We start from the raw sequence: 12,854 nt of genomic DNA on the forward strand, positions 1-12,854 counted from the left end.
GTCATATACCATAAAGACAGTCCTTCAGCAAAGTACAAATAGGGATAAGGCAAATCCAGTAGCAGGCCAAGGTCATATACCATAAAGACAGTCCTTCAGAAAAGTACAAATAGCAGTACGAAAATCCAGTAGCAGGCACAGGTCATATATCATAAAGACAGTCCTTCACCAAAGTACAAATAGGGGTAAGGAAATCCAGTAGCATGCCAATGTCTTATACCATAAAGAGGGTCCTTCAGCAAAGTACAAATAAGAGGTAAGGCAAATCAAGTAGCAGGTCCAGGTCATATATCATAAAAAGAGTCCGTCAGCAAAATACAAATAGGGGTAAGGAAATCCAGTAGCGGGCCAAAGTCATATACCATAAAGAAAGTCCTTTAGCAAAGTACAAATAAGGATTAGGAGATCCAGTAGCACGGCCAGGTCATATACTATAAAGATAGTCCTTCAGCATAGTTAAAATAGGGGTAATTAGATCCAGTAGCAGGCCCAGGTCATATACCATAAAGACAGTCCTTCAGCAAAGTACAAATAGGGGTAAGGAAATCCAGTAGCAGGCACAGGTCATATAACATAAAGACAGCCCTTCAGCAAAGTACAGATAAGTGTAAGGCAAATCTAGTAACAGGCCATGGTCATTTACCATAAAGACAGTCCTTCAGCAAAGTACAGATAGGGGTAAGGAAATCAAGTAAATCAAGGTCTTATAATATAAAGACAGTCCTTCAGCAATGTACAAATATGTGTAAGACAATGTATTTCTCTCTCCTTTATTGGATGTCACTGGGCTGCCCGCTCTGCCTCATACCAGCATGCATTGCAACCTGCTTGTATCTAGTAAGCATTAGAGAATACAAACACTGTGACTTGCTGTCACAGCTATTGTAAAAATAGTAGTACTCATAATTAAAGGGACATGAAACCTAAAATTTGTCTTTCATGATTCAGATAGAGAATACAATTTTACAATTTACTTCTATTATTTTATTTGCTTCCTTCTTTTGTTATTCTTTGCTGAAAGCTTTATTTAGGAAAGCTCAAGAGCAGCAAAGAACCTAGCTTCTAGCTGTTAAATAATTGGTAGCTGCATAGATTTATATACAGTATATATATATATATATATATATTGATTGTGATTGGCTTGCCCATGAGTTCAGATACAAACCATTAGTGCATTACTGCTACTTCAACAAATGATACCAAGAGAATGAAACAAATTAGATAATAAAAGTAAATTAGAAAGTTGTTTAAAATTGTATTCTCTATCAGAATCATGAAAGAAAATGTTCGGGTTTCATGTCCCTTTAACTGTTATTAGAAAGATTCCCATACAGGTTGAGATATCTGTTGATCTCAGTGTGTTTTTCATGTAATGTAGGCCCCCCCCCGATCCTAGCAGTGAAAGCCGTACAATAAATGCTGTCCCAGTGATCACTTGCTAGGTGTTCCCTCCAAGTGGCTATTTATGTGCTGTTGTGGGTGAGACTTGCTTTCTTGCAGCCCTTTAAACAGCCGCACTGCTGGAGTATAGGGGTCATCCTTCTGGGCCAAAGCATTGGTGTTGTGCCCTATGGCAGTCATCGCAAAGGAGTTAAAGTGTGACCTCTGCTCCCTGCTAACTTCACTCTCCCCAGTGGTTTCCCTACATTACTTTCTATAGCCTAGATTAAAAGTTTTGCATTAAGGGCGGTATGGCAATACCTCTGAAAAATTGGCCATTGCGCGTGGAATGGCAGAGAACGCATATTACAAGTCGCGGCGGTATTGCTACACTACAAGCATTTTAGCCTGTATGATCCATTCCGCTCTCATAGCGCCGTATTACAGGTTTGCGGTCTGGGTAAAATGCTGCCGTGAGCCATTCTGTGGTAAGACCGGTAAGACCAGTAGTTATGGATCTTGTGAAACAAAAATGTTTCACAAAACTCATAACTAAAATGTTACATAGTACACTAACATGCATAAACGACCTATTTTACACCTAGTAACCCCTATACTGCCAGACTCCACATTGTAACTAATAAACTAAACCTATTAACCCCTAAACCGCTGGCCCCCCACATCAACAAAAACTAAATTAAAATATTAACCCCTAAACCTAGCACCCTCCTAACTTTAAATTAAAAGTTACAATATTACTATATTAAAATAAATATAAACTTACCTGTGAAATAAAAAAAAAATCCTAAGATTAAGCTGTAAATTAACCTAACATAACTATTCTAATAAAATAAAATAAACTACCAATTAAAAATCCTAAATTACATGATTAAAAAAAACGAAAAAATAAAAACCTCAATTACAAACTTAAAAAACCTAACACTACGAAAAATTTAAAAAAATCTAACATTACAAAAAAACGCTAAAATTGCGAAAAAAATAAAAAAAACACCAAGATTAAAAAAAAGAAAGTATCCAATAATAATAATAAAAATTACACCTAATCTAATAGCCCTATAAAACAAAAAAGCCCCCCCAAAATAAAAACACCCCCTAACATACAATAAACTACCAATAGCCCTTAAAAGTTAAACAGCTCTTTTGCCTACAAAATTTTACAAAGTCCCCCTAACAGTAAAAAAGCCCACCCAACCAACCTCCTAAAATAAAAAACCTAAATCTAAAAAAATCCTAAAATACATATTGCTCCTAAAGGGGCATTTGTATGGGCATTGCCCTTTAATGGGCATTCAGTTCTTTCACTGCCCTTAAAAGGGCATTTAGCTCTTTTACTAATCATCAAAACACTGATCTAAAAAAAACAAAACAAAAAAAAACCCCACTAACCCCAGAAAATCTACTTATGGTTCATGAAGTCCGGACATCCATCTTCATCCAGGTGGCTACATCTTGATCCATCGTGGGGGCATTTTTTTCTTCATCCCGGTGTCGCAGAGCTGTGGAGACGCAAAGCTGTGGAGGCGCGGAGTATCTTTGCCGGCGGGGCGAACATCCAGCATGGAGGATCCTCTTCATATGATCAACGCCGTACACTGAAGCTTAACAGCAAGGTACCTGTTTAACTATGATGTACCGTGAATTCCTATTGACTGACATTTTTTTAAATCAGCAAATAGAATGAGAGCTTCTGAAATCCTATTAGCTGTTCAAATCAGCCAATAGGATTTCAGTAGCTCTAATCCTATTGACTGATTTGAAAATGTCAGCCAATAGGAATGCAAGATACCACATATTTAGATGGGTAAGTTGCATTCAAGCTTAAGTGTACAGCGGGGAAAATATGAAGAGGATCCTCCACACTGGATGTCCGTGCCACCGGCAAAGATGCTCCGCACCTCCACAGCTCCGCGACACCGGGATGAATAAAGAAGATGCCCCTGCTATGGATCAAGATGTCGCCGCCTGGATGAACACCTCTCACCACCTAGTTAGATTAGGTGTAAATTTTATTATTGTGGATCATTTTTATTTTTTGTAATTTTAGTGTTTATTAATTTTTGTAATGTTATTTTTTTAATTTTATTTGTAGTGTGAGGATTATTTAATATTGTAATGTTAGTTTTTTTTAATTTTATTCGTAGTGTTAGGATTATTTAATATTGTAATGTTAAGTTTTTTTACTTTTCATTTATTTTATTTATTTAAATAGTAAAGTTAGTTTAATTTATAGTTTAAACTTAGTTTTTTTTTTTATTTCACCGGTAAGTTTTTATTTATTTAAAACTAGTTATATTGTAAGTTTATTTTAAAGTTAGGGGGTGTTAGGTTTAGCGGTTAATATTTTAATTTAGTATGTTATGATGTGGGGGGCTGGTGGTTATGGGGTTAATATGTTTAGTTTAGTCTTTGTGATGCGGGGTGCCGACAGTTTAGGGGTTAATAGATTTAGTTTATTAGTACCGATGTGAGGGCCAGCAGTTTAGGGGTTAATAGATTTAGTTTATTAGTACCAATGTGGGGTGTGGCGGTTTAGGGGTTATTAGATTTAGTTTATTGGTACCGATGTGTGGGGCTGGCGGTTTAGGGGGTTAATCATTTTATTTAGTGTTGGCGATGTCGGGACGGCGGTTTAGGGGTTAATAGCTTTAATTAGTGTTGGTGATGTCGGGGGCGGTGGTTCAGGAGTTAATCATTTTATTTAGTGTTGGAGAGCGGCGGATTAGGGGTATTGATACTAGGGGTTTATGTTAGGGTGTTAGGTTTAAACTTAACTTTCTTTTCCCCATAGACATCCATGGGGTTGCATTACGGCGATCTCCATTCCGCAATTGCAGGTGTTAGTTTTTTTCTAACACTTTTTCTCCATTGATGTCAATGGGGGAAAGCGTGCACAAGCACGTAAACTCAGCCCTTGGCTGTTGTGCGGTATGGAACTTATTGCACCATACCGCACAGCACAAGGAGGTTTTTGTGTAAGCAAGAAGAAAAAGATGAATACCTGAACCAGGATGCCACTGCAAAGGTAACAGAAACCAGAGAAAGGCGCTTTACAGCGTCTGTGTTGGGAGTCCTTTACTTTTCAGCGTGCAGCTGAAGCAGATCAGTTAGGAGACTTGGCGCCTCACAAAATACAAAATACAACAGGGCTAAGGATGCCCAAGAGTAACAAACAAGAGTAACGCCCAGTAGCCCAGTTTTATTTTGTGAGGCGCCAAGTCTCCTAACTGATCTGCTTCAGCTGCACGCTGAAAAGTAAAGGACTCCCAACACAGATGCTGTAAAGCGCCTTTCTCCGGTTTCTGTTTGGTGGAAGAATATAGAGACAGAATGGTGTTTGTAACTTGCTCAACCGGATGATCCTTTTCTAGACATTTGCGTTTCCATTAGTTCTAAATCGAAATTCGTCCGAATTTGTTAAATTCGGAGATTCGGATCGATTTGAATTTCCGAATTACTGTAGTACCAAATCTACCGAATAAATCCGAATTAGATTTATTCGTTACATTCGGATGGGCATGGATTACACTAGTATTGTACAGTATATTAGGTTATATCACTCTGCTATGGGTTACACCTAATGTACAGTACATAATACTAGTCTAATACACAGCACATCCCACCTAACACATACCGAAATTCCGAATTTCCGAATCGAACTGAATCCAGACGAATTTATTTGAATCCGAATGAATCCGAAACAAATTAATTCAAATTATTCCGAATTCGAATCGATCCGAACCGAAACAAATTTTTCGGCCATGCACAAGTCTATCCTTTTCCACTTGGGGACCAAGCCACAAGCTCCGGTGTATGTAAGACTTGTCACCTTTTAGTGTGGATCCGTTTGTGCTTCTCATTCGAATCTCCATCTCTTCCAGCGTTCCTGTTTTCTGGTTATACTTTGGAAGGATTATCAAAGACTATTTCTATCAACATCATCCATGAAAGTTTTTTTGTGGTACATGTGTTTTTAAATGATATGTTGTTTCTACAGGTGTATTTTAACCAAACATCATCAGATACTATGCTATGTTACAATTGTCATTTGTAATGCCACATTCATTGTTCTGATACTATTGTTGTAACATTTGTAATTGTTTGTTTTTATGAATTTTCTTTTTATTTGTGAGATATTAAATAGTATTTTTATTTTTTACTACTTATCATAGTTTATTTAGAAATGTTACTCTTTTGTGATTAAGATATTAATACATACGATCTCATATCACATCACTTGTATCACTAATTCATCACAAGTTTTAGGTATTCACTCTTTTTGATTTATTTATTACTTATTCACACAGTGATCTATCCATCACAGTGTTTTTCTCTAAGTCATCACAGTGTTCTATATATATTTTCAGTACACATACATATATATATTGCTTATTCATTTATACTTCAATTTTCATCACTCATTGAGTACTATATATCACATTTCTGACATTCTTTGTTGCCTTTTAAGTAGTGATGTCGCAAACTGAAAATTTTCTGTTCGCGAACGGCGGACTCAAACTTCCGCAACTGTTTGCGAACGGGTGAACTGGGCGAACCGCCATTGACTTCAATAGGCAGGCGAATTTTAAAACCCACAGGGACTCTTTCTGGCCACAATAGTGATGGAAAAGTTGTTTCAAGGGTACTAACACCTGGACTGTGGCATGCCGGAGGGGGATCCATGGCAAAACTCCCACGGAAAATGACATAGTTGATTCAGAGTCTGGTTTTAATCCATAAAGGGCATAAATCACCTAACATTCCTAAATTGTTTTGAATAACGTGCTTTAAAACATCAGGTATGATGTTGTATCGATCAGGTAGTGTAAGGGTTACGCCCGCTTCACAGTGACAGACCAAACTCCAAGTGTAACGCACCGCAAACAACCGCAAACAGTCCATTTGCACAACCACGAGATAGATAGATTTGATAGATAGATACATAGATTAGATAGATAGATCAATAGATGCAATATACATTTGATAGATACGATAGATAGATAGATTTGATAGATACATAGATTTGATAGATAGATAGATAATTTCCCAGACAGAGAATTACAAGACGTGCGGTCTGGGACCCATGGTAAGGTTCCCAGAGGCAGTTGCGGCGCCAGGGGACGTGTATATGGCATGGATTTTAGGAACCGGGAGATGGAAAAAGATGCTTGGTCGGTCCTCCTACTTCAAATATGGGGCACTGCGCGTGCAATCTACTGTGCCACCAGATATGAGTGGCGTGTTAAGTAGTACTATTCTGATCAGTTTAATACCTGTTACTCCGCCTATCGGGGGAGGTGTATATGGCATGGATTTTAGGAACTGGGAGATGGAAAAAGATGCTTGGTCGGTCCTCCTACTTCAAATTTGGAGCACTGCGCATGCAATCATGGCCGGACTTTTAGCCGACGGCCATTTGTCCGACGGACATTTGGCCGATGGACATTTGGCCGAAACACAAGTGGCTGTCACAAAACAGTCCGGCCACGAGATAGATAGATTTGATAGATAGTTACAAGAATAGTCTATACCCTAAGTAGGTAGAGACTGAAAGAATGCACTTAGGTAGCACTTCTGTTCCCAAAAGTATGATTAGGATTGAAATGAAACTTAAACAACCACTATAAGCCAAAGGGTTGATGGAGAAATTAAAACATAACTTTTATTAACTCTTTACTGGATAAAAATATAATGTGTAAATGTGTGCACTTTAAAAACACATAGTAACTCTACTGAGGATAAGAGTGGCTCTGAGTATTGGGTAGATAAATTGCCTCGGACTTGAACTATTATTGGGGTATGTTTGTATTAAATAATTCTGACATTCTTTGTTGCCTTTTAAGTAGTGATGTCGCGAACTGAAAATTTTCTGTTCGCGAACGGCGGACTCGAACTTCCGCAACTGTTTGCGAACGGGCGAACCGGGCGAACCGTCATTGACTTCAATAGGCAGGCGAATTTTAAAACCCACAGGGACTCTTTCTGGCCACAATAGTGATGGAAAAGTTGTTTCAAGGGTACTAACACCTGGACTGTGGCATGCCGGAGGGGGATCCATGGCAAAACTCCCACGGAAAATTACATAGTTGATGCAGAGTCTGGTTTTAATCCATAAAGGGCATAAATCACCTAACATTCCTAAATTGTTTTGAATAACGTGCTTTAAAACATCAGGTATGATGTTGTATCGATCAGGTAGTGTAAGGGTTACGCCCGCTTCACAGTGACAGACCAAACTCCCCGGTTAACGCACCGCAAAAAACTGCAAACAGTCCATTTGCACAACCACGAGATAGATAGATTTGATAGATAGATAGATAGATAGATAGATAGATAGATAGATTTGATAGATAAATAGATTTGATAGATAGATCATTTCCCAGACAGAGAATTACAAGACATGCCATCTGGGATCCATGGTAAGGTTACTTCCTTTTGCACAATCGAGTACAGGTTGGGGATTTCCTTTTGTGCAAAGAAATTTCGTCTGGGTACCTTCCACTGCGGTGTCGACTATCAGGGGATGTGTATATGGCATGGATTTTAGGAACCGGGAGATGGAAAAAGATGCTTGGTCGGTCCTCCTACTTCAAATTTGGGGCACTGCGCGTGCAATCTAATGTGCCACCAGATAGGAGTGGTGTGTTAAGTAGTACTATTCCTATCAGTTTAATCCCTGTTAAGTGTCTTTTTTTTGTTTAGTTTTGGAGCCACAGTGCAGCACCAGAGGCCAGAAAAATGTGGCATGTACACATGCCTGAAAAATTAGGTATTGTTGCAGCCGCTGCTGTAGCAGCGGCCAGAAAAAATGATGTTTGTTTCCCAGGCAGAAAGTGCCCTAAAACATTGCGGCTTGAACCCTAGTTGGTGGCGGATAAGTCACGCAAGTCATCCGGCATTTGAAGATAAAATACTGCAGCGTGTGGACCATTTTTAGCCCAAGGCAGCTCTTCTCATCAGGCCTTTTTTACTCTAATGTATCGCCCAATGTCAGTCCCTTCGGGATCCATCCCTCATTCATCTTAATAAAGGTGAGGTAATCTAGACTTTTTTGACCTAGGCGACTTCTCTTCTCAGTGACAATACCTCCTGCTGCACTGAAGGTCCTTTCTGACAGGAAACTTGAAGCGGGGCAGGCCAGAAGTTCTATTGCAAATTGGGATAGCTCAGGCCACAGGTCAAGCCTGCACACCCAGTAGTCAAGGGGTTCATCGCTCCTCAGAGTGTCGAGATCTGCAGTTAAGGCGAGGTAGTTTGCTACCTGTCGGTCGAGTCGTTCTCTGAGGGTGAACCCCAAAGGGCTGTGGTGATGCATAGGAGTTAAAAAGATCTGCATGTCCTCCATCAACAACACGTCTGGAAAGCGTCCTGTCCTTGCCGGCGTGGTCGTGGGAGTTGGAAGATTACTTTCAGCTCTTCCCCTGTTAGATTCACGTTGTGCTGTGACATCACCCTTATACGCTGTGTAAAGCATACTTTTTAATTTATTTTGGAAATGCTGCATCCTTTCCGACTTGTGGTAATTCGGTAACATTTCTGGCACTTTATGCTTATACCGGGGGTCTAGCAGCGTGGACACTCAGTAAAGGGCGTTCTCCTTCAGCTTTTTTATACGAGGGTCCCTCAACAGGCACGACAGCATGAAAGACCCCATTTGCACAAGGTTGGATGCCGAGCTACTCATGTCCCATTCCTCGTCCTCAGTGATGTCACTGAAGGTATCTTCTTCCCCCCAGCCATGTACAACACCACGGGTACCAGATAGGTGACAACGAGCAGCCTGGGATGCCTGTTGTGGTTGGTCTTCCTCCTCCTCCTCAAAGCCACATTCCTCCTCTGACTCCTCTTCCTCACAATCCTCTTCCAGTGTTGCCACTGGTCCAGCAAGCGATGCTGATAAGGCTGTTTCTGGTGGTGATGGTGACCGCAACTCTTCCTCTTCCTCTTCACACTCATCTATGGCTTGATCCAGCACTCTTCGCAGGGCACGCTCCAGGAAGAAAACAAATGGTATTATGTCGCTGATGGTGCCTTCGGTGCGACTGACTAGGTTTGTCACCTCCTCAAAAGGACTCATGAGCCTACAGGCATTGCGCATGAGCGCCCAGTAACGTGGCAAAAAAATTCCCAGCTCCGCAGAGGCTGTCCTAGCACCACGGTCATACAATTACTCGTTAACGGCTTTTTCTTGTTGGAGCAGGCGGTCGAACATTAGGAGTGTTGAATTCCAACGTGTCGGGCTGTCGCAAATCAAGCGCCTCACTGTCATGTTGTTTCGCCGCTGGATATCGGAAAAGTGCGCCATGGCCGTGTAGGAACGCCTCAAATGGCCACACACTTTCCTGGCCTGCTTCAGGACGTCCTGTAAGCCTGGGTACTTATGCACAAAGCGTTGTACGATCAGATTACACACATGTGCAATGCACGGCACATGTGTCAACTTGCCCAATTTCAATGCCGCCACCAAATTACTTCCGTTGTCAGAAACCACTTTGCCGATCTCCAGTTGGTGCGGAGTCAGCCACTGATCCACCTGCGCGTTCAGGGCGGACAGGAGTGCTGGTCCGGTGTGACTCTCTGCTTTCAGGCAATTCAACCCCAAGACAGCGTGACACTGCCGTATCCGGGATGTGGAATAGTACCTGCAGAGCTGGGGGGTGCCGTTGATGTGGAGCAAGATGCAGTGCAGAAGAGGACTCAGCCGAGGAGGTTATGGAAGAGGATGGAGTAGGAGGAGTAGAGGAGGTGGCAGCAGGCCTGCCTGCAAGTCATGGTGGTGTCACCAACTCCTCCTCTGCAGAGCCACGCATTCCATGCTTGGCAGCCGTCAGCAGGTTTACCCAATGCGCAGTGTAGGTGATATACCTGCCCTGACCATGCTTTGAAGACCAGCTATCAGTGGTCATATGGACCCTTGCCCCAACACTGTGTGCCAGACATGCCATTACTTCCTTTCGCACAATCGAGTACAGGCCGGGTACCTTCCACTGCGGTGTCCCAATAGCTACAAATTTTTTGAACGCCTCAAACTCCACCAGCTTGTATGGTAAAAGCTGGCGGGCTAAGAGTTCAGACAAGCCAGCTGTCAGACGCCGGGCAAGGGGATGACTTTGTGACATTGGCTTCTTACGCTCAAACATGTCCTTGACAACACCTGACTGTGGGCAGATGAGCAGGAACTGCTCTGGAAGAGAGACGGAGTGGTGGATGGTTGAGAGGGGGCAAGGAGGACAGCAGTGGTTGACGTGGCTGAAGATGCTGGACCGGGAGGAGGATGGCGGCTTTGAGTTTGTGTGCTGCTTCTACTCATGTGTTGATCCCATAGGCGTTTGTGATGTGCGATCATGTGCCTTCGCAAAGCAGTTGTACCTAGGTGGGTGTTGGACTTCCCACGACTCAGTTTCTTTTGGCACAGGATGCAAATGGCATCGCTGTTGTCAGAGGCAGACACACAAAAAAATGCCACACTGCTGAGCTCTGCGATGACGGCATTCTGGTGGTGGCAACAGCATGCGTTGATTGGTGTGCTATCTGGCTGACCCCGGGTGCCGATGCATGCTGTGCCACTAGCTCCTTGCGATGACCTCCCCCTGCTTCCAACTTGTCTCCTCCTCCTCCTCCTCTCTGTCTCCCCATCTGAACTTTCCCCCTGTTCTTCTTCTCTTCTAGCGGGCACCCACGTGGCATCCACGGACGCATCGTCATCATCAACCGCTTCACTTGTATCTGACAAATCAAAAAAAGAAGCAGCAGCGGGTACAACATCATCATCATCACACCGTACGTCCATGTCTGTAATGCTGCCTGACTGAGACATATCACTGTTATCTACATCCTCTGTCAATGATGGTTGCGCATCACTCATTTCTTCCAACTGATGTGTAAAAAACTCCTCTGACAGATCAAGTGAAGCGGCTGTGGTGCTAGTGTTGGTGGTGGCGGCAGGCGGGCGAGTGGTAACTTGAGAGGTGCTCGAAGATAAGCTGGAGGAGGATGGTGCGTCAAGGTTCAGAGCGGAAGCTATAGAAGATTTGGTGTCCTGTGTTAAAAAGTCAACTATGTCCTCCTCAGAACTTTTCGAGTTCATGGTACGTGGCCTCTGAACACTGGGCATTATTCTATGGCCAAATGGAATCACAGCACCACGACCACAACGGCACCTGCGGGGTGGCCTGCCTCTGCCTGTCATTTTTTTTTAAATGTACACTTACACTACTATTAAACAAGATATGAGTAGTGGAACTGGGCAAGTACCTGACACAAAAAAGCAGACTGATGTTTCACTGTCCAAAAAGTTTTTTTTTGTTTTTAAATGTACACTTACACTACTATTAAACAAGATATGAGTGGTGCCACTGGGCAATTGGGCACAGTATACGCTGTGAGCCTGGCACACATGCTGGCAGGCAGGCAACTGCAATTAGATTACACTAGCAGATTGATGTTTCACAGTCAAAAAAGTTTTTTTTTTTAAATTATTTACACTACTGTTACACCAGATATGAGTGGTGGCACTGGGCAAGTGGGCCTGGCACACATGCTAGCAGGCAGGCAACTGCAATTAGATTACTCTAGCAGACTGATGTTTCACAGTCAAAAAAGTTGTCAAAGGGGGCGGAGCCAACTATCTAGCAGAGCAGACGCCACTTCACTGAGCTCCTGACCCTTATAAAGTGTAGTAGCTATTTACAGCTATTAAATAAGCAGTTCCCGTCTAATAAAGGGCTTAGTTGAACCCCTCTAACTGTCTGGTCAGCGCTGTCCTGAAATTCTGACCTCACTGCGCTACTTTCGGCAACTTCCATAGGCCCTGAGACCACACACGAGACGGAACGGTAGGGCCATCTCCCATCTCATCTCCTACCTATGATCCACCTGGCTAGCAGCTGAAAAGCTCCGAATCCCACACCGCATCTGACTCCGGAGGGTCGGGGCTCCGCTCCGGAGCTCAGCTGCGCATCTCACTACAAGGAGAAATTCTGCTCCCGTGCCAGACATATTGCTAATCTGCCAGGACCGCATCTAAACCGGCGATAGTAAGTACGTACCAGCCGGACACTGGCCAAGGTCCGTTACATTACACATAGACCTCCACATTCAGCTGGGGACTCTCAGAAATAAACCTGTAGCGGAATTATCGGCTGCTCCTATTTGAGTTGTGGCGCAAAAACGCCATCTTTGTTCCTCACTCCTGGCCATTTAAGTGAACGTATACCGTAGGTAAGCCACAGACTCTAAAGTTTTGCAAATAAACCCAGAGGCCTTCCGGGATGCACATTACCTAACACAAGCTGGCTCAGTATTTATAAAATATATTACGGGTACCATCTGGGCCTCTCCTATCAGCCAGGTCTACAGTCTAACATTATACTAGTCCCACGTGGGACATACCTCACAGCAATAAGACTCTACATCTTACACGGCCTACAAGCCACCTGATTTAAAGTGGTACTGAG

Source organism: Bombina bombina, chromosome 3, assembly GCF_027579735.1.
Source record: "Bombina bombina isolate aBomBom1 chromosome 3, aBomBom1.pri, whole genome shotgun sequence".
NCBI lineage: Eukaryota > Metazoa > Chordata > Amphibia > Anura > Bombinatoridae > Bombina > Bombina bombina.